The following is a 25,872-nucleotide window of genomic DNA, read 5'->3' on the forward strand; positions in this document are numbered from 1 at the left end:
ATTATGATCATTTTTGGCTTATTTAGACTGGGGCCAATCATAAAAGACCTATATATATGCATATCGACTTACCTGGATCAAAATTTCACTCTTTTGTATAGTCCTGGCACTCTAGATTCGACATCGAAAATTTTCAAAAAATTTGTATTTTATCAAAAAATGTCAAATTATGATCATTTTTGGCTTATTTAGACTGGGACCAATCATAAAAGACCTATAGATATGCATATCGACTTACCTGGATCAAAATTTCACTCTTTTGTATAGTCCTGGCCCTCTAGATTCGACATCGAAAATTTTCAAAAAATTTGTATTTTATCAAAAAATGTCAAATTTTGATCATTTTTGGCTTATTTAGACTGGGACCAATCATAAAAGACCTATATATATGCATATCGACTTACCTGGATCAAAATTTCACTCTTTTGTATAGCCCTGGCACTCTAGATTCGACATCGAAAATTTTCAAAAAATTTGTATTTTATCAAAAAATGTCAAATTATGATCATTTTTGGCTTATTTAGACTGGGACCAATCATAAAAGACCTATATATATGCATATCGACTTACCTGGATCAAAATTTCACTCTTTTGTATAGTCCTGGCACTCTAGATTCGACATCGAAAATTTTCAAAAAATTTGTATTTTATCAAAAAATGTCAAATTATGATCATTTTTGGCTTATTTAGACTGGGGCCAATCATAAAAGACCTATATATATGCATATCGACTTACCTGGATCAAAATTTCACTCTTTTGTATAGTCCTGGCACTCTAGATTCGACATCGAAAATTTTCAAAAAATTTGTATTTTATCAAAAAATGTCAAATTATGATCATTTTTGGCTTATTTAGACTGGGACCAATCATAAAAGACCTATATATATACATATCGACTTACCTGGATCAAAATTTCACTCTTTTGTATAGTCCTGGCACTCTAGATTCGACATCGAAAATTTTCAAAAAATTTGTATTTTATCAAAAAATGTCAAATTATGATCATTTTTGGCTTATTTAGACTGGGACCAATCATAAAAGACCTATATATATGCATATCGACTTACCTGGATCAAAATTTCACTCTTTTGTATAGTCCTAGCACTCTAGATTCGACATCGAAAATTTTCAAAAAATTTGTTTTTTATCAAAAAATGTCAAATTATGATCATTTTTGGCATATTTAGACTGGGACCAATCATAAAAGACCTATATATATGCTTATCGACTTACCTGGATCAAAATTTCACTCTTTTGTATAGTCCCGGCACTCTAGATTCGACATCGAAAATTTTCAAAAAATTTGTATTTTATCAAAAAATGTCAAATTATGATCATTTTTGGCTTATTTAGACTGGGACCAATCAAAAAAGACCTATATATATGCATATCGACTTACCTGGATCAAAATTTCACTCTTTTGTATAGTCCTGGCACTCTAGATTCGACATCGAAAATTTTCAAAAAATTTGTTTTTTATCAAAAAATGTCAAATTATGATCATTTTTGGCTTATTTAGACTGGGACCAATCATAAAAGACCTATATATATGCATATCGACTTACCTGGATCAAAATTTCACTCTTTTGTATAGTCCTGGCACTATAGATTCGACATCGAAAATTTTCAAAAAATTTGTCTTTTATCAAAAAATGTCAAATTATGATCATTTTTGGCTTATTTAGACTGGGACCAATCATTAAAGACCTATATATATGCATATACACGTACCTGGATCAAAATTTCACTCTTTTGTATAGTCCTGGCACTCTAGATTCGACATCGAAAATTTTCAAAAAATTTGTATTTTATCAAAAAATGTCAAATTATGATCATTTTTGGCTTATTTAGACTGGGACCAATCATAAAAGACCAATATATATGCATATCGACTTACCTGGATCAAAATTTCACTCTTTTGTATAGTCCTGGCACTCTAAATTCGACATCGAAAATTTTCAAAAAATTTGTTTTTTATCAAAAAATGTCAAATTATGATCATTTTTGGCTTATTTAGACTGGGACCAATCATAAAAGACCTATATATATGCATATCGACTAACCTGGATCAAAATTTCACTCTTTTGTATAGTCCTGGCACTCTAGATTCGACATCGAAAATTTTCAAAAAATTTGTATTTTACCAAAAAATGTCAAATTATGATCATTTTTGGCTTATTTAGACTGGGACCAATCATAAAAGACCTATATATATGCATATCGACTTACCTGGATCAAAATTTCACTCTTTTGTATAGTCCTGGCACTCTAGATTCGACATAGAAAATTTTCAAAAAATTTGCATTTTATCAAAAAATGTCAAATTATGATCATTTTTGGCTTATTTAGACTGGGACCAATCATAAAAGACCTATATATATGCATATCGACTTACCTGGATCAAAATTTCACTCTTTTGTATAGTCCTGGCACTCTAGATTCGACATCGAAAATTTTCAAAAAATTTGTATTTTATCAAAAAATGTCAAATTATGATCATTTTTGGCTTATTTAGACTGGGACCAATCATAAAAGACCTATATATATGCATATTGACTTACCTGGATCAAAATTTCACTCTTTTGTATAGTCCTGGCACTCTAGATTCGACATCGAAAATTTTCAAAAAATTTGTTTTTTATCAAAAAATGTCAAATTATGATCATTTTTGGCTTATTTAGACTGGGACCAATCATAAAAGACCTATATATATGCATATCGACTTACCTGGATCAAAATTTCACTCTTTTGTATAGTCCTGGCACTCTAGATTCGACATCAAAAATTTTCAAAAAATTTTTCTTTTATCAAAAAATGTCAAATTATGATCATTTTTGGCTTATTTAGACTGGGACCAATCATAAAAGACCTATATATATGCATATCGACGTACCTGGATCAAAATTTCACTCTTTTGTATAGTCCTGACACTCTAGATTCGACATCGAAAATTTTCAAAAAATTTGTATTTTATCAAAAAATGTCAAATTATGATCATTTTTGGCTCATTTAGACTGGGACCAATCATAAAAGACCTATATATATGCATATCGACTTACCTGGATCAAAATTTCACTCTTTTGTATAGTCCTGGCACTCTAGATTCGACATCGAAAATTTTCAAAAAATTTCTTTTTTTATCAAAAAATGTCAAATTATGATCATTTTTGGCTTATTTAGACTGGGACCAATCATAAAAGACCTATATATATGCATATCGACTAACCTGGATCAAAATTTCACTCTTTTGTTTAGTCCTGGCACTTTAGATTCGACATCGAAAATTTTCAAAAAATTTGTATTTTATCAAAAAATGTCAAATTTTGATCATTTTTGGCTTATTTAGACTGGGACCAATCATAAAAGACCTATATATATACATATCGACTTACCTGGATCAAAATTTCACTCTTTTGTATAGTCCTGGCACTCTAGATTCGACATCGAAAATTTTCAAAAATATTTGTATTTTATCAAAAAATGTCAAATTATGATCATTTTTGGCTTATTTAGACTGGGACCAATCATAAAAGACCTATATATATGCATATCGACTAACCTGGATCAAAATTTCACTCTTTTGTATAGTCCTGGCACTCTAGATTCGACATCGAAAATTTTCAAAAAATTTGTATTTTATCAAAAAATGTCAAATTATGATCATTTTTGGCTTATTTACACTGGGACCAATCATAAAAGACCTATATATATGCATATCGACTTACCTGGATCAAAATTTCACTCTTTTGTATAGTCCTGGCACTCTAGATTCGACATCGAAAATTTTCAAAAAATTTGTATTTTATCAAAAAATGTCAAATTATGATCATTTTTGGCTTATTTAGACTGGGACCAATCATAAAAGACCTATATATATGCATATCAACTTACCTGGATCAAAATTTCACTCTTTTGTATAGTCCTGGCACTCTAGATTCGACATCGAAAATTTTCAAAAATTTGTATTTTATCAAAAAATGTCAAATTATGATCATTTTTGGCTCATTTAGACTGGGACCAATCATAAAAGACCTATATATATGCATATCGACTTACCTGGATCAAAATTTCACTCTTTTGTATAGTCCTGGCACTCTAGATTCGACATCGAAAATTTTCAAAAAATTTCTTTTTTTATCAAAAAATGTCAAATTATGATCATTTTTGGCTTATTTAGACTGGGACCAATCATAAAAGACCTATATATATGCATATCGACTAACCTGGATCAAAATTTCACTCTTTTGTATAGTCCTGGCACTTTAGATTCGACATCGAAAATTTTCAAAAATTTGTATTTTATCAAAAAATGTCAAATTATGATCATTTTTGGCTTATTTAGACTGGGACCAATCATAATAGACCTATATATATACATATCGACTTACCTGGATCAAAATTTCACTCTTTTGTATAGTCCTGGCACTCTAGATTCGACATCGAAAATTTTCAAAAAATTTGTATTTTATCAAAAAATGTCAAATTATGATCATTTTTGGCTTATTTAGACTGGGACAAATCATAAAAGACCTATATATATGCATATCGACTTACCTGGATCAAAATTTCACTCTTTTGTATAGTCCTGGCACTCTAGATTCGACATCGAAAATTTTCAAAAAATTTGTATTTTATCAAAAATTGTCAAATTATGATCATTTTTGGCTTATTTAGACTGGGACCAATCATAAAAGACCTATATATATGCATATCGACTAACCTGGATCAAAATTTCACTCTTTTGTATAGTCCTGGCACTCTAGATTCGACATCGAAAATTTTCAAAAAATTTGTATTTTATCAAAAAATGTCAAATTATGATCATTTTTGGCTTATTTACACTGGGACCAATCATAAAAGACCTATATATATGCATATCGACTTGCCTGGATCAAAATTTCACTCTTTTGTATAGTCCTGGCACTCTAGATTCGACATCGAACATTTTCAAAAAATTTGTATTTTATCAAAAAATGTCAAATTATGATCATTTTTGGCTTATTTAGACTGGGACCAATCATAAAAGACCTATATATATGCATATCAACTTACCTGGATCAAAATTTCACTCTTTTGTATAGTCCTGGCACTCTAGATTCGACATCGAAAATTTTCAAAAAATTTGTATTTTATCAAAAATTGTCAAATTATGATCATTTTTGGCTCATTTAGACTGGGACCAATCATAAAAGACCTATATATATGCATATCGACTTACCTGGATCAAAATTTCACTCTTTTGTATAGTCCTGGCACTCTAGATTCGACATCGAAAATTTTCAAAAAATTTCTTTTTTTATCAAAAAATGTCAAATTATGATCATTTTTGGCTTATTTAGACTGGGACCAATCATAAAAGACCTATATATATGCATATCAACTTACCTGGATCAAAATTTCACTCTTTTGTATAGTCCTGGCACTCTAGATTCGACATCGAAAATTTTCAAAAAATTTGTATTTTATCAAAAAATGTCAAATTATGATCATTTTTGGCTCATTTAGACTGGGACCAATCATAAAAGACCTATATATATGCATATCGACTTACCTGGATCAAAATTTCACTCTTTTGTATAGTCCTGGCACTCTAGATTCGACATCGAAAATTTTCAAAAAATTTCTTTTTTTATCAAAAAATGTCAAATTATGATCATTTTTGGCTTATTTAGACTGGGACCAATCATAAAAGACCTATATATATGCATATCGACTAACCTGGATCAAAATTTCACTCTTTTGTATAGTCCTGGCACTCTAGATTCGACATCGAAAATTTTCAAAAATTTGTATTTTATCAAAAAATGTCAAATTATGATCATTTTTGGCTTATTTAGACTGGGACCAATCATAAAAGACCTATATATATGCATATCGACTTACCTGGATCAAAATTTCACTCTTTTGTATAGTCCTGGCACTCTAGATTCGACATCGAAAATTTTCAAAAAATTTGTATTTTATCAAAAAATGTCAAATTATGATCATTTTTGGCTTATTTAGACTGGGACAAATCATAAAAGACCTATATATATGCATATCGACTTACCTGGATCAAAATTTCACTCTTTTGTATAGTCCTGGCACTCTAGATTCGACATCGAAAATTTTCAAAAAATTTGTATTTTATCAAAAATTGTCAAATTATGATCATTTTTGGCTTATTTAGACTGGGACCAATCATAAAAGACCTATATATATGCATATCGACTTACCTGGATCAAAATTTCACTCTTTTGTATAGTCCTGGCACTCTAGATTCGACATCGAAAATTTTCAAAAAATTTGTATTTTATCAAAAATTGTCAAATTATGATCATTTTTGGCTTATTTAGACTGGGACCAATCATAAAAGACCTATATATATGCATATCGACTAACCTGGATCAAAATTTCACTCTTTTGTATAGTCCTGGCACTCTAGATTCGACATCGAAAATTTTCAAAAAATTTGTATTTTATCAAAAAATGTCAAATTATGATCATTTTTGGCTTATTTACACTGGGACCAATCATAAAAGACCTATATATATGCATATCGACTTGCCTGGATCAAAATTTCACTCTTTTGTATAGTCCTGGCACTCTAGATTCGACATCGAACATTTTCAAAAAATTTGTATTTTATCAAAAAATGTCAAATTATGATCATTTTTGGCTTATTTAGACTGGGACCAATCATAAAAGACCTATATATATGCATATCAACTTACCTGGATCAAAATTTCACTCTTTTGTATAGTCCTGGCACTCTAGATTCGACATCGAAAATTTTCAAAAAATTTGTATTTTATCAAAAAATGTCAAATTATGATCATTTTTGGCTCATTTAGACTGGGACCAATCATAAAAGACCTATATATATGCATATCGACTTACCTGGATCAAAATTTCACTCTTTTGTATAGTCCTGGCACTCTAGATTCGACATCGAAAATTTTCAAAAAATTTCTTTTTTTATCAAAAAATGTCAAATTATGATCATTTTTGGCTTATTTAGACTGGGACCAATCATAAAAGACCTATATATATGCATATCGACTTACCTGGATCAAAATTTCACTCTTTTTTGTATAGTCCTGGCACTCTAGATTCGACATCGAAAATTTTCAAAAAATTTGTATTTTATCAAAAAATGTCAATTTATGATCATTTTTGGCTTATTTAGACTGGGACCAATCATAAAAGACCTATATATATGCATATCGACTTACCTGGATCAAAATTTCACTCTTTTGTATAGTCCTAGCACTCTAGATTCGACATCGAAAATTTTCAAAAAATTTGTTTTTTATCAAAAAATGTCAAATTATGATCATTTTTGGCTCATTTAGACTGGGACCAATCATAAAAGACCTATAGATATGCATATCGACTTACCTGGATCAAAATTTCACTCTTTTGTATAGTCCTGGCCCTCTAGATTCGACATCGAAAATTTTCAAAAAATTTGTATTTTATCAAAAAATGTCAAATTATGATCATTTTTGGCTTATTTAGACTGGGACCAATCATAAAAGACCTATATATATGCATATCGACTTACCTGGATCAAAATTTCACTCTTTTGTATAGCCCTGGCACTCTAGATTCGACATCGAAAATTTTCAAAAAATTTGTATTTTATCAAAAAATGTCAAATTATGATCATTTTTGGCTTATTTAGACTGGGACCAATCATAAAAGACCTATATATATGCATATCGACTTACCTGGATCAAAATTTCACTCTTTTGTATAGTCCTGGCCCTCTAGATTCGACATCGAAAATTTTCAAAAAATTTGTATTTTATCAAAAAATGTCAAATTATGATCATTTTTGGCTTATTTAGACTGGGACCAATCATAAAAGACCTATATATATGCATATCGACTTACCTGGATCAAAATTTCACTCTTTTGTATAGCCCTGGCACTCTAGATTCGACATCGAAAATTTTCAAAAAATTTGTATTTTATCAAAAAATGTCAAATTATGATCATTTTTGGCTTATTTAGACTGGGACCAATCATAAAAGACCTATATATATGCATATCGACTTACCTGGATCAAAATTTCACTCTTTTGTATAGTCCTGGCACTCTAGATTCGACATCGAAAATTTTCAAAAAATTTGTATTTTATCAAAAAATGTCAAATTATGATCATTTTTGGCTTATTTAGACTGGGGCCAATCATAAAAGACCTATATATATGCATATCGACTTACCTGGATCAAAATTTCACTCTTTTGTATAGTCCTGGCACTCTAGATTCGACATCGAAAATTTTCAAAAAATTTGTATTTTATCAAAAAATGTCAAATTATGATCATTTTTGGCTCATTTAGACTGGGACCAATCATAAAAGACCTATATATATGCATATCGACTTACCTGGATCAAAATTTCACTCTTTTGTATAGTCCTGGCACTCTAGATTCGACATCGAAAATTTTCAAAAAATTTGTATTTTATCAAAAAATGTCAAATTATGATCATTTTTGGCTCATTTAGACTGGGACCAATCATAAAAGACCTATATATATGCATATCGACTTACCTGGATCAAAATTTCACTCTTTTGTATAGTCCTGGCACTCTAGATTCGACATCGAAAATTTTCAAAAAATTTCTTTTTTTATCAAAAAATGTCAAATTATGATCATTTTTGGCTTATTTAGACTGGGACCAATCATAAAAGACCTATATATATGCATATCGACTTACCTGGATCAAAATTTCACTCTTTTTTGTATAGTCCTGGCACTCTAGATTCGACATCGAAAATTTTCAAAAAATTTGTATTTTATCAAAAAATGTCAAATTATGATCATTTTTGGCTTATTTAGACTGGGACCAATCATAAAAGACCTATATATATGCATATCGACTTACCTGGATCAAAATTTCACTCTTTTGTATAGTCCTGGCACTCTAGATTCGACATCGAAAATTTTCAAAAAATTTGTTTTTTATCAAAAAATGTCAAATTATGATCATTTTTGGCTTATTTAGACTGGGACCAATCATAAAAGACCTATATATATGCATATCGACTTACCTGGATCAAAATTTCACTCTTTTGTATAGTCCTGGCACTCTAGATTCGACATCGAAAATTTTCAAAAAATTTGTATTTTATCAAAAAATGTCAAATTATGATCATTTTTGGCTTATTTAGACTGGGGCCAATCATAAAAGACCTATATATATGCATATCGACTTACCTGGATCAAAATTTCACTCTTTTGTATAGTCCTGGCACTCTAGATTCGACATCGAAAATTTTCAAAAAATTTGTATTTTATCAAAAAATGTCAAATTATGATCATTTTTGGCTCATTTCGACTGGGACCAATCATAAAAGACCTATATATATGCATATCGACTTACCTGGATCAAAATTTCACTCTTTTGTATAGTCCTGGCACTCTAGATTCGACATCGAAAATTTTCAAAAAATTTGTATTTTATCAAAAAATGTCAAATTATGATCATTTTTGGCTCATTTAGACTGGGACCAATCATAAAAGACCTATATATATGCATATCGACTTACCTGGATCAAAATTTCACTCTTTTGTATAGTCCTGGCACTCTAGATTCGACATCGAAAATTTTCAAAAAATTTCTTTTTTTATCAAAAAATGTCAAATTATGATCATTTTTGGCTTATTTAGACTGGGACCAATCATAAAAGACCTATATATATGCATATCGACTTACCTGGATCAAAATTTCACTCTTTTTTGTATAGTCCTGGCACTCTAGATTCGACATCGAAAATTTTCAAAAAATTTGTATTTTATCAAAAAATGTCAAATTATGATCATTTTTGGCTTATTTAGACTGGGACAAATCATAAAAGACCTATATATATGCATATCGACTTACCTGGATCAAAATTTCACTCTTTTGTATAGTCCTGGCACTCTAGATTCGACATCGAAAATTTTCAAAAAATTTGTATTTTATCAAAAATTGTCAAATTATGATCATTTTTGGCTTATTTAGACTGGGACCAATCATAAAAGACCTATATATATGCATATCGACTAACCTGGATCAAAATTTCACTCTTTTGTATAGTCCTGGCACTCTAGATTCGACATCGAAAATTTTCAAAAAATTTGTATTTTATCAAAAAATGTCAAATTATGATCATTTTTGGCTTATTTACACTGGGACCAATCATAAAAGACCTATATATATGCATATCGACTTGCCTGGATCAAAATTTCACTCTTTTGTATAGTCCTGGCACTCTAGATTCGACATCGAACATTTTCAAAAAATTTGTATTTTATCAAAAAATGTCAAATTATGATCATTTTTGGCTTATTTAGACTGGGACCAATCATAAAAGACCTATATATATGCATATCAACTTACCTGGATCAAAATTTCACTCTTTTGTATAGTCCTGGCACTCTAGATTCGACATCGAAAATTTTCAAAAAATTTGTATTTTATCAAAAAATGTCAAATTATGATCATTTTTGGCTCATTTAGACTGGGACCAATCATAAAAGACCTATATATATGCATATCGACTTACCTGGATCAAAATTTCACTCTTTTGTATAGTCCTGGCACTCTAGATTCGACATCGAAAATTTTCAAAAAATTTCTTTTTTTATCAAAAAATGTCAAATTATGATCATTTTTGGCTTATTTAGACTGGGACCAATCATAAAAGACCTATATATATGCATATCAACTTACCTGGATCAAAATTTCACTCTTTTGTATAGTCCTGGCACTCTAGATTCGACATCGAAAATTTTCAAAAAATTTGTATTTTATCAAAAAATGTCAAATTATGATCATTTTTGGCTCATTTAGACTGGGACCAATCATAAAAGACCTATATATATGCATATCGACTTACCTGGATCAAAATTTCACTCTTTTGTATAGTCCTGGCACTCTAGATTCGACATCGAAAATTTTCAAAAAATTTCTTTTTTTATCAAAAAATGTCAAATTATGATCATTTTTGGCTTATTTAGACTGGGACCAATCATAAAAGACCTATATATATGCATATCGACTAACCTGGATCAAAATTTCACTCTTTTGTATAGTCCTGGCACTCTAGATTCGACATCGAAAATTTTCAAAAATTTGTATTTTATCAAAAAATGTCAAATTATGATCATTTTTGGCTTATTTAGACTGGGACCAATCATAAAAGACCTATATATATGCATATCGACTTACCTGGATCAAAATTTCACTCTTTTGTATAGTCCTGGCACTCTAGATTCGACATCGAAAATTTTCAAAAAATTTGTATTTTATCAAAAAATGTCAAATTATGATCATTTTTGGCTTATTTAGACTGGGACAAATCATAAAAGACCTATATATATGCATATCGACTTACCTGGATCAAAATTTCACTCTTTTGTATAGTCCTGGCACTCTAGATTCGACATCGAAAATTTTCAAAAAATTTGTATTTTATCAAAAATTGTCAAATTATGATCATTTTTGGCTTATTTAGACTGGGACCAATCATAAAAGACCTATATATATGCATATCGACTTACCTGGATCAAAATTTCACTCTTTTGTATAGTCCTGGCACTCTAGATTCGACATCGAAAATTTTCAAAAAATTTGTATTTTATCAAAAAATGTCAAATTATGATCATTTTTGGCTTATTTAGACTGGGACCAATCATAAAAGACCTATATATATGCATATCGACTAACCTGGATCAAAATTTCACTCTTTTGTATAGTCCTGGCACTCTAGATTCGACATCGAAAATTTTCAAAAAATTTGTATTTTATCAAAAAATGTCAAATTATGATCATTTTTGGCTTATTTACACTGGGACCAATCATAAAAGACCTATATATATGCATATCGACTTGCCTGGATCAAAATTTCACTCTTTTGTATAGTCCTGGCACTCTAGATTCGACATCGAACATTTTCAAAAAATTTGTATTTTATCAAAAAATGTCAAATTATGATCATTTTTGGCTTATTTAGACTGGGACCAATCATAAAAGACCTATATATATGCATATCAACTTACCTGGATCAAAATTTCACTCTTTTGTATAGTCCTGGCACTCTAGATTCGACATCGAAAATTTTCAAAAAATTTGTATTTTATCAAAAAATGTCAAATTATGATCATTTTTGGCTCATTTAGACTGGGACCAATCATAAAAGACCTATATATATGCATATCGACTTACTTGGATCAAAATTTCACTCTTTTGTATAGTCCTGGCACTCTAGATTCGACATCGAAAATTTTCAAAAAATTTCTTTTTTTATCAAAAAATGTCAAATTATGATCATTTTTGGCTTATTTAGACTGGGACCAATCATAAAAGACCTATATATATGCATATCGACTTACCTGGATCAAAATTTCACTCTTTTTTGTATAGTCCTGGCACTCTAGATTCGACATCGAAAATTTTCAAAAAATTTGTATTTTATCAAAAAATGTCAATTTATGATCATTTTTGGCTTATTTAGACTGGGACCAATCATAAAAGACCTATATATATGCATATCGACTTACCTGGATCAAAATTTCACTCTTTTGTATAGTCCTAGCACTCTAGATTCGACATCGAAAATTTTCAAAAAATTTGTTTTTTATCAAAAAATGTCAAATTATGATCATTTTTGGCTTATTTAGACTGGGACCAATCATAAAAGACCTATAGATATGCATATCGACTTAATGCATATCGACTTACCTGGATCAAAATTTCACTCTTTTGTATAGTCCTGGCACTCTAGATTCGACATTGAAAATTTTCTAAAAATTTGTATTTTATCAAAAAATGTCAAATTATGATCATTTTTGGCTTATTTAGACTGGGACCAATCATAAAAGACCTATTTATATGCATATCGACTTACCTGGATCAAAATTTCACTCTTTTGTATAGTCCTGGCACTCTAGATTCGACATCGAAAATTTTCAAAAAATTTGTATTGTATCAAAAAATGTCAAATTATGATCATTTTTGGCTTATTTAGACTGGGACCAATCATAATAGACCTATATATATGCATATCGACTTACCTGGATCAAAATTTCACTCTTTTGTATAGTCCTGGCACTCTAGATTCGACATCGAAAATTTTCAAAAAATTTGTTTTTTATCAAAAAATGTCAAATTATGATCATTTTTGGCTTATTTAGACTGGGACCAATCATAAAAGACCTATATATATGCATATCGACTTACCTGGATCAAAATTTCACTCTTTTGTATAGTCCTGGCACTCTAGATTCGACATCAAAAATTTTCAAAAAATTTGTATTTTATCAAAAAATGTCAAATTATGATCATTTTTGGCTTATTTAAACTGGGACCAATCATAAAAGACCTATATATATGCATATCGACTTACCTGGATCAAAATTTCACTCTTTTGTATAGTCCTGGCACTCTAGATTCGACATCGAAAATTTTCAAAAAATTTGTATTTTATCAAAAAATGTCAAATTATGATCATTTTTGGCTTATTTAGACTGGGACCAATCATAAAAGACCTATATATATGCATATCGACTTACCTGGATCAAAATTTCACTCTTTTGTATAGTCCTGGAACTCTAGATTCGACATCGAAAATTTTCAAAAAATTTGTATTTTATCAAAAAATGTCAAATTATGATCATTTTTGGCTTATTTAGACTGGGACCAATCATAAAAGACCTATATATATGCATATCGACTTACCTGGATCAAAATTTCACTCTTTTGTATAGTCCTGGCACTCTAGATTCGACATCGAAAATTTTCAAAAAATTTGTATTTTATCAAAAAATGTCAAATTATGATCATTTTTGGCTTATTTAGACTGGGACCAATCATAAAAGACCTATATATATGCATATCGACTTACCTGGATCAAAATTTCACTCTTTTGTATAGTCCTGGCACTCTAGGTTCGACATCGAAAATTTTCAAAAAATTTGTATTTTATCAAAAAATGTCAAATTATGATCATTTTTGGCTTATTTAGACTGGGACCAATCATAAAAGACCTATATATATGCATATCGACTTACCTGGATCAAAATTTCACTCTTTTGTATAGTCCTGGCACTCTAGATTCGACATCGAAAATTTTCAAAAAATTTGTATTTTATCAAAAAATGTCAAATTATGATCATTTTTGGCTTATTTAGACTGGGACCAATCATAAAAGACCTATATATATATGCATATCGACTTACCTGGATCAAAATTTCACTCTTTTGTATAGTCCTGGCACTCTAGATTCGACATCGAAAATTTTCAAAAAATTTGTTTTTTATCAAAAAATGTCAAATTATGATCATTTTTGGCTTATTTAGACTGGGACCAATCATAAAAGACCTATATATATGCATATCGACTTACCTGGATCAAAATTTCACTCTTTTGTATAGTCCTGGCACTCTAGATTCGACATCGAAAATTTTCAAAAAATTTGTATTTTATCAAAAAATGTCAAATTATGATCATTTTTGGCTTATTTAGACTGGGACCAATCATAAAAGACCTATATATATGCATATCGACTTACCTGGATCAAAATTTCACTCTTTTGTATAGTCCTGGCACTCTAGATTCGACATCGAAAATTTTCAAAAAATTTGTATTTTATCAAAAAATGTCAAATTATGATCATTTTTGGCTTATTTAGACTGGGACCAATCATAAAAGACCTATATATATGCATATTGACTTACCTGGATCAAAATTTCACTCTTTTGTATAGTCCTGGCACTCATGATTCGACATCGAAAATTTTCAAAAAATTTGTATTTTATCAAAAAATGTCAAATTATGATCATTTTTGGCTTATTTAAACTGGGGCCAATCATAAAAGACCTATATATATGCATATCGACTTACCTGGATCAAAATTTCACTCTTTTGTATAGTCCTGCCACTCTAGATTCGACATCGAAAATTTTCAAAAAATTTGTATTTTATCAAAAAATGTCAAATTATGATCATTTTTGGCTTATTTAGACTGGGACCAATCATAAAAGACCTATATATATGCATATCGACTTACCTGGATCAAAATTTTACTCTTTTGTATAGTCCTGGCACTCTAGATTCGACATCGAAAATTTGTATTTTATCAAAAAATGTCAAATTATGATCATTTTAGGCTTATTTAGACTGGGACCAATCATAAAAGACCTATATATATGCATATCGACTTACCTGGATCAAAATTTCACTCTTTTGTATAGTCCTGGCACTCTAGATTCGACATCGAAAATTTTCAAAAAATTTGTATTTTATCAAAAAATGTCAAATTATGATCATTTTTGGCTTATTTAGACTGGGACCAAGCATAAAAGACCTATATATATGCATATCGACTTACCTGGATAAAAATTTCACTCTTTTGTATAGTCCTGGCACTCTAGATTCGACATCGAAAATTTTCAAAAAATTTGTATTTTATCAAAAAATGTCAAATTATGATCATTTTTGGCTTATTTAGACTGGGACCAATCATAAAAGACCTATATATATGCATATCGACTTACCTGGATCAAAATTTCACTCTTTTGTATAGTCCTGGCACTCTAGATTCGACATCGAAAATTTTCAAAAAATTTGTATTTTATCAAAAAATGTCAAATTATGATCATTTTTGGCTTATTTAGACTGGGATCAATCATAAAAGACCTATATATATGCATATCGACTTACCTGGATCAAAATTTCACTCTTTTGTATAGTCCTGGCACTCTAGATTCGACATCGAAAATTTTCAAAAAATTTGTATTTTATCAAAAAATGTCAAATTATGATCATTTTTGGCTTATTTAGACTGGGAGCAATCATAAAAGACCTATATATATGCATATTGACTTACCTGGATCAAAATTTCACTCTTTTGTATAGTCCTGGCACTCTAGATTCGACATCGAAAATTTTCAAAAAATTTGTATTTTATCAAAAAATGTCAAATTATGATCATTTTTGGCTTATTTAGACTGGGACCAATCATAAAAGACCTATTTATATGCATATCGACTTACCTGGATCAAAATTTCACTCTTTTGTATAGTCCTGGCACTCTAGATTCGACATCGAAAATTTTCAAAAAATTTGTATTTTATCAAAAAATGTCAAATTATGATCATTTTTGGCTTATTTAGACTGGGACCAATCATAAAAGACCTATATATATGCATATCGACTTACATGGATCAAAATTTCACTCTTTTGTATAGTCCTGGCACTCTAGATTCGACATCGAAAATTTTCCAAAAATTTGTATTTTATCAAAAAATGTCAAATTATGATCATTTTTGGCTTATTTAGACTGGGACCAATCATAAAAGACCTATATATATGCATATTGACTTACCTGGATCAAAATTTCACTCTTTTGCATAGTCCTGGCACTCATGATTCGACATCGAAAATTTTCAAAAAATTTGTATTTTATCAAAAAATGTCAAATTATGATCATTTTTGGCTTATTTAGACTGGGGCCAATCATAAAAGACCTATATATATGCATATCGACTTACCTGGATCAAAATTTCACTCTTTTGTATAGTCCTGGCACTCTAGATTCGACATCGAAAATTTTCAAAAAATTTGTATTTTATCAAAAAATGTCAAATTATGATCATTTTTGGCTTATTTAGACTGGGACCAATCATAAAAGACCTATATATATGCATATCGACTTACCTGGATCAAAAGTTTACTCTTTTGTATAGTCCTGGCACTCTAGATTCGACATCGAAAATTTGTATTTTATCAAAAAATGTCAAATTATGATCATTTTTGGCTTATTTAGACTGGGACCAATCATAAAAGACCTATATATAAATGCATATCGACTTACCTGGATCAAAATTTCACTCTTTTGTATAGTCCTGGCACTCTAGATTCGACATCGAAAATTTTCAAAAAATTTGTATTTTATCAAAAAATGTCAAATTATGATCATTTTTGGCTTATTTAAACTGGTACCAATCATAAAAGACCTATATATATGCATATCGACTTACCTGGATCAAAATTTCACTCTTTTGTATAGTCCTGGCACTCTAGATTCGACATCGAAAATTTTCAAAAAATTTGTGTTTTATCAAAAAATGTCAAATTATGATCATTTTTGGCTTATTTTGACTGGGACCAATCATAAAAGACCTATATATATGCATATCGACTTACCTGGATCAAAATTTCACTCTTTTGTATAGTCCTGGCACTCTAGATTCGACATAGAAAATTTTCAAAAAATTTGTATTTTATCAAAAAATCTCAAATTATGATCATTTTTGGCTTATTTAGACTGGGACCAATCATAAAAGACCTATATATATGCATATCGACTTACCTGGATCAAAATTTCACTCTTTTGTATAGTCTTGGCACTGTAGATTCGACATCGAAAATTTTCAAAAAATTTGTATTTTATCAAAAAATGTCAAATTATGATCATTTTTGGCTTATTTAGACTGGGACCAATCATAAAAGACCTATTTATATGCATATCGACTTACCTGGATAAAAATTTCACTCTTTTGTATAGTCCTGGCACTCTAGATTCGACATCGAAAATTTTCAAAAAATTTGTATTTTATCAAAAAATGTCAAATTATGATCATTTTTGGCTTATTTAGACTGGGACCAATCATAAAAGACCTATATATATGCATATCGACTTACCTGGATAAAAATTTCACTCTTTTGTATAGTCCTGGCACTCTAGATTCGACATCGAAAATTTCAAAAAATTTGTTTTTTATCAAAAAATGTCAAATTATGATCATTTTTGGCTTATTTAGACTGGGACCAATCATAAAAGACCTATATATATGCATATCGACTTACCTGGATCAAAATTTCACTCTTTTGTATAGTCCTGGCACTCTAGATTCGACATCGAAAATTTTCAAAAAATTTGTATTTTATCAAAAAATGTCAAATTATGATCATTTTTGGCTTATTTAGACTGGGACCATTCATAAAAGACCTATATTTATGCATATCGACTTACCTGGATCAAAATTTCACTCTTTTGTATAGTCCTGGCACTCTAGATTCGACATCGAAAATTTTCAAAAAATTTGTATTTTATCAAAAAATGTCAAATTATGATCATTTTTGGCTTATTTAGACTGGGACCAATCATAAAAGACCTATTTATATGCATATCGACTTACCTGGATCAAAATTTCACTCTTTTGTATAGTCCTGGCACTCTAGATTCGACATCGAAAATTTTCAAAAAATTTGTATTTTATCAAAAAATGTCAAATTATGATCATTTTTGGCTTATTTAGACTGGGACCAATCATAAAAGACCTATATATATGCATATCGACTTACCTGGATCAAAATTACACTCTTTTGTATAGTCCTGGCACTCTAGATTCGACCTCGAAAATTTTCAAAAAATTTGTATTTTATCAAAAAATGTCACATTATGATCATTTTTGGCTTATTTAGACTGGGACCAATCATAATGGACCTATATATATGCATATCGACTTACCTGGATCAAAATTTCACTCTTTTGTATAGTCCTGGCACTCTAGATTCGACATCGAAAATTTTCAAAAAATTTGTATTTTATCAAAAAATGTCAAATTATGATCATTTTTGGCTTATTTAGACTGGGACCAATCATAAAAGACCTATATATATGCATATCGACTTACCTGGATCAAAATTTCACTCTTTTGTATAGTCCTGGCACTCTAGATTCGACATCGAAAATTTTCAAAAAATTTGTATTTTATCAAAAAATGTCAAATTATGATCATTTTTGGCTTATTTAGACTGGGACCAATCATAAAAGACCTATATATATGCATATCGACTTACCTGGATCAAAATTTCACTCTTTTGTATAGTCCTGGCACTCTACATTCGACATCGAAAATTTTCAAAAAATTTATATTTTATCAAAAAATGTCAAATTATGATCATTTTTGGCTTATTTAGACTGGGACCAATCAAAAAAGACCTATATATATGCATATCGACTTACCTGGATCAAAATTCCACTCTTTTGTATAGTCCTGGCACTCTAGATTCGACATCGAAAATTTTCAAAAAATTTGTATTTTATCAAAAAATGTCAAATTATGATCATTTTTGGCTTATTTAGATTGGGACCAATCATAAAAGACCTATATATATGCATATCGACTTACCTGGATCAAAATTTCACTCTTTTGTATAGTCCTGGCACTCTAGATTCGACATCGAAAATTTTCAAAAAATTTGTATTTTATCAAAAAATGTCAAATTATGATCATTTTTGGCTTATTTAGACTGGGACCAATCATAAAAGACCTATATATATGCATATCGACTTACCTGGATCAAAATTTCACTCTTTTGTATAGTCCTGGCACTCTAGATTCGACATCGAAAATTTTCAAAAAATTTGTATTTTATCAAAAAATGTCAAATTATGATCATTTTTGGCTTATTTAGACTAAGACCAATCATAAAAGACCTATATATATGCATATCGACTTACCTGGATCAAAATTTCACTCTTTTGTATAGTCCTGGCACTCTAGATTCGACATCGAAAATTTTCAAAAAATTTGTATTTTATCAAAAAATGTCAAATTATGATCATTTTTGGCTTATTTAGACTGGGACCAATCATAAAAGACCTATATATATGCATATCGACTTACCTGGATCAAAATTTCACTCTTTTGTATAGTCCTGGCACTCTAGATTCGACATCGAAAATTTTCAAAAAATTTGTATTTTATCAAAAAATGTCAAATTATGATCATTTTTGGCTTATTTAGACTGGGACCAATCATAAAAGACCTATATATATGCATATCGACTTACCTGGATCAAAATTTCACTCTTTTGTATAGTCCTGGCACTCTAGATTCGACATCGAAAATTTTCAAAAAATTTGTATTTTATCAAAATATGTCAAATTATGATCATTTTTGGCTTATTTAGACTGGGACCAATCATAAAAGACCTATATATATGCATATCGACTTACCTGGATCAAAATTTCACTCTTTTGTATAGTCCTGGCACTCTAGATTCAACATCGAAAATTTTCAAAAAATTTGTTTTTTTTTCAAAAAATGTCAAATTATGATCATTTTTGGCTTATTTAGACTGGGCCCAATCATAAAAGACCTATTTATATGCATATCGACTTACCTGGATCAAAATTTCACTCTTTTGTATAGTCCTGGCACTCTAGATTCGACATCGAAAATTTTCAAAAAATTTGTATTTTAGCAAAAAATGTCAAATTATGATCATTTTTGGCTTATTTAGACTGGGACCAATCATAAAAGACCTATATATATGCATATCGACTTACCTGGATCAAAATTTCACTCTTTTGTATAGTCCTGGCACTCTAGATTCGACATCGAAAATTTTCCAAAAATTTGTATTTTATCAAAAAATGTCAAATTATGATCATTTTTGGCTTATTTAGACTGGGACCAATCAAAAAAGACCTATATATATGCATATCGACTTACCTGGATCAAAATTTCACTCTTTTGTATAGTCCTGGCACTCTAGATTCGACATCGAAAATTTTCAAAAAATTTGTATTTTATCAAAAAATGTCAAATTATGATCATTTTTGGCTTATTTAGACTGGGACCAATCATAAAAGACCTATATATATGCATATCGACTTACCTGGATCAAAATTTCACTCTTTTGTATAGACCTGGCACTCTAGATTCGACATCGAAAATTTTCAAAAAATTTGTATTTTATCAAAATATGTCAAATTATGATCATTTTTGGCTTATTTAGACTGGGACCAATCATAAAAGACCTATATATATGCATATCGACTTACCTGGATCAAAATTTCACTCTTTTGTATAGTCCTGGCACTCTAGATTCAACATCGAAAATTTTCAAAAAATTTGTTTTTTTTTTCAAAAAATGTCAAATTATGATCATTTTTGGCTTATTTAGACTGGGCCCAATCATAAAAGACCTATTTATATGCATATCGACTTACCTGGATCAAAATTTCACTCTTTTGTATAGTCCTGGCACTCTAGATTCGACATCGAAAATTTTCAAAAAATTTGTATTTTATCAAAAAATGTCAAATTATGATCATTTTTGGCTTATTTAGACTGGGACCAATCATAAAAGACCTATATATATGCATATCGACTTACCTGGATCAAAATTTCACTCTTTTGTATAGTCCTGGCACTCTAGATTCGACATCGAAAATTTTCAAAAAATTTGTATTTTATCAAAAAATGTCAAATTATGATCATTTTTGGCTTATTTAGACTGGGACCAATCATAAAAGACCTATATATATGCATATCGACTTACCTGGATCAAAATTTCACTCTTTTGTATAGTCCTGGCACTCTAGATTCGACATCGAAAATTTTCAAAAAATTTGTATTTTATCAAAATATGTCAAATTATGATCATTTTTGGCTTATTTAGACTGGGACCAATCATAAAAGACCTATATATATGCATATCGACTTACCTGGATCAAAATTTCACTCTTTTGTATAGTCCTGGCACTCTAGATTCAACATCGAAAATTTTCAAAAAATTTGTTTTTTTTTCAAAAAATGTCAAATTATGATCATTTTTGGCTTATTTAGACTGGGCCCAATCATAAAAGACCTATTTATATGCATATCGACTTACCTGGATCAAAATTTCACTCTTTTGTATAGTCCTGGCACTCTAGATTCGACATCGAAAATTTTCAAAAAATTTGTATTTTAGCAAAAAATGTCAAATTATGATCATTTTTGGCTTATTTAGACTGGGACCAATCATAAAAGACCTATATATATGCATATCGACTTACCTGGATCAAAATTTCACTCTTTTGTATAGTCCTGGCACTCTAGATTCGACATCGAAAATTTTCCAAAAATTTGTATTTTATCAAAAAATGTCAAATTATGATCATTTTTGGCTTATTTAGACTGGGACCAATCATAAAAGACCTATATATATGCATATCGACTTACCTGGATCAAAATTTCACTCGTTTGTATAGTCGTGGCCCTCTAGATTCGACATCGAAAATTTTCGAAAAATTTGTATTTTATCAAAAAATGTCAAATTATGATCATTTTATCTTATTTAGACTGGGACCAATCATAAAAGACCTATAGATATGCATATCGACTTACCTGGATCAAAATTTCACTCTTTTGTATAGTCCTGGCACTCTAGATTCGACATCGAAAATTTTCCAAAAATTTGTATTTTATCAAAAAATGTCAAATTATGATCATTTTTGGCTTATTTAGACTGGGACCAATCAAAAAAGACCTATATATATGCATATCGACTTACCTGGATCAAAATTTCACTCTTTTGTATAGTCCTGGCACTCTAGATTCGACATCGAAAATTTTCCAAAAATTTGTATTTTATCAAAAAATGTCAAATTATGATCATTTTTGGCTTATTTAGACTGGGACCAATCAAAAAAGACCTATATATATGCATATCGACTTACCTAGATCAAAATTTCACTCTTTTGTATAGTCCTGGCACTCTAGATTCGACATCGAAAATTTTCAAAAAATTTGTATTTTATCAAAAAATGTCAAATTATGATCATTTTTGGCTTATTTAGACTGGGACCAATCATAAAAGACCTATATATATGCATATCGACTTACCTGGATCAAAATTTCACTCTTTTGTATAGTCCTGGCACTCTAGATTCGACATCGAAAATTTTCAAAAAATTTGTATTTTATCAAAAAATGTCAAATTATGATCATTTTTGGCTTATTTAGACTGGGACCAATCATAAAAGACCTATATATATGCATATCGACTTACCTGGATCAAAATTTCACTCTTTTGTATAGTCCTGGCACTCTACATTCGACATCGAAAATTTTCAAAAAATTTATATTTTATCAAAAAATGTCAAATTATGATCATTTTTGGCTTATTTAGACTGGGACCAATCAAAAAAGACCTATATATATGCATATCGACTTAACTGGATCAAAATTCCACTCTTTTGTATAGTCCTGGCACTCTAGATTCGACATCGAAAATTTTCAAAAAATTTGTATTTTATCAAAAAATGTCAAATTATGATCATTTTTGGCTTATTTAGATTGGGACCAATCATAAAAGACCTATATATATGCATATCGACTTACCTGGATCAAAATTTCACTCTTTTGTATAGTCCTGGCACTCTAGATTCGACATCGAAAATTTTCAAAAAATTTGTATTTTATCAAAAAATGTCAAATTATGATCATTTTTGGCTTATTTAGACTGGGACCAATCATAAAAGACCTATATATATGCATAAAGACTTACCTGGATCAAAATTTCACTCTTTTGTATAGTCCTGGCACTCTAGATTCGACATCGAAAATTTTCAAAAAATTTGTATTTTATCAAAAAATGTCAAATTATGATCATTTTTGGCTTATTTAGACTAAGACCAATCATAAAAGACCTATATATATGCATATCGACTTACCTGGATCAAAATTTCACTCTTTTGTATAGTCCTGGCACTCTAGATTCGACATCGAAAATTTTCAAAAAATTTGTATTTTATCAAAAAATGTCAAATTATGATCATTTTTGGCTTATTTAGACTGGGACCAATCATAAAAGACCTATATATATGCATATCGACTTACCTGGATCAAAATTTCACTCTTTTGTATAGTCCTGGCACTCTAGATTCGACATCGAAAATTTTCAAAAAATTTGTTTTTTATCAAAAAATGTCAAATTATGATCATTTTTGGCTTATTTAGACTGGGACCAATCATAAAAGACCTATATATATGCATATCGACTTACCTGGATCAAAATTTCACTCTTTTGTATAGTCCTGGCACTCTAGATTCGACATCGAAAATTTTCAAAAAATTTGTATTTTATCAAAATATGTCAAATTATGATCATTTTTGGCTTATTTAGACTGGGACCAATCATAAAAGACCTATATATATGCATATCGACTTACCTGGATCAAAATTTCACTCTTTTGTATAGTCCTGGCACTCTAGATTCAACATCGAAAATTTTCAAAAAATTTGTTTTTTTTTCAAAAAATGTCAAATTATGATCATTTTTGGCTTATTTAGACTGGGACCAATCATAAAAGACCTATTTATATGCATATCGACTTACCTGGATCAAAATTTCACTCTTTTGTATAATCCTGGCACTCTAGATTCGACATCGAAAATTTTCAAAAAATTTGTATTTTATCAAAAAATGTCAAATTATGATCATTTTTGGCTTATTTAGACTGGGACCAATCATAAAAGACCTATATATATGCATATCGACTTACCTGGATCAAAATTTCACTCTTTTGTATAGTCCTGGCACTCTAGATTCGACATCGAAAATTTTCCAAAAATTTGTATTTTATCAAAAAATGTCAAATTATGATCATTTTTGGCTTATTTAGACTGGGACCAATCAAAAAAGACCTATATATATGCATATCGACTTACCTGGATCAAAATTTCACTCTTTTGTATAGTCCTGGCACTCTAGATTCGACATCGAAAATTTTCAAAAAATTTGTATTTTATCAAAAAATGTCAAATTATGATCATTTTTGGCTTATTTAGACTGGGACCAATCATAAAAGACCTATATATATGCATATCGACTTACCTGGATCAAAATTTCACTCTTATGTATAGACCTGGCACTCTAGATTCGACATCGAAAATTTTCAAAAAATTTGTATTTTATCCAAAAATGTCAAATTATGATCATTTTTGGTTTATTTAGACTGGGACCAATCATAAAAGACCTATATATATGCATATCGACTTACCTGGATCAAAATTTCACTCTTTTGTATAGGCCTGGCACTGTAGATTCGACATCGAAAATTTTCAAAAAATTTGTATTTTATCAAAAAATGTCAAATTATGATCATTTTTGGCTTATTTAGACTGGGACCAATCAAAAAAGACCTATATATATGCATATCGACTTACCTGGATCAAAATTTCACTCTTTTGTATAGTCCTGGCACTCTAGATTCGACATCGAAAATTTTCGAAAAATTTGTATTTTATCAAAAAATGTCAAATTATGATCATTTTATCTTATTTAGACTGGGACCAATCATAAAAGACCTATAGATATGCATATCGACTTACCTGGATCAAAATTTCACTCTTTTGTATAGTCCTGGCACTCTAGATTCGACATCGAAAATTTTCCAAAAATTTGTATTTTATCAAAAAATGTCAAATTATGATCATTTTTGGCTTATTTAGACTGGGACCAATCAAAAAAGACCTATATATATGCATATCGACTTACCTGGATCAAAATTTCACTCTTTTGTATAGTCCTGGCACTCTAGATTCGACATCGAAAATTTTCCAAAAATTTGTATTTTATCAAAAAATGTCAAATTATGATCATTTTTGGCTTATTTAGACTGGGACCAATCAAAAAAGACCTATATATATGCATATCGACTTACCTAGATCAAAATTTCACTCTTTTGTATAGTCCTGGCACTCTAGATTCGACATCGAAAATTTTCAAAAAATTTGTATTTTATCAAAAAATGTCAAATTATGATCATTTTTGGCTTATTTAGACTGGGACCAATCATAAAAGACCTATATATATGCATATCGACTTACCTGGATCAAAATTTCACTCTTTTGTATAGTCCTGGCACTCTAGATTCGACATCGAAAATTTTCAAAAAATTTGTATTTTATCAAAAAATGTCAAATTATGATCATTTTTGGCTTATTTAGACTGGGACCAATCATAAAAGACCTATATATATGCATATCGACTTACCTGGATCAAAATTTCACTCTTTTGTATAGTCCTGGCACTCTACATTCGACATCGAA

Source organism: Chrysoperla carnea, unplaced genomic scaffold (assembly GCF_905475395.1).
Source record: "Chrysoperla carnea unplaced genomic scaffold, inChrCarn1.1, whole genome shotgun sequence".
NCBI classification, from domain to species: Eukaryota; Metazoa; Arthropoda; class Insecta; order Neuroptera; family Chrysopidae; genus Chrysoperla; species Chrysoperla carnea.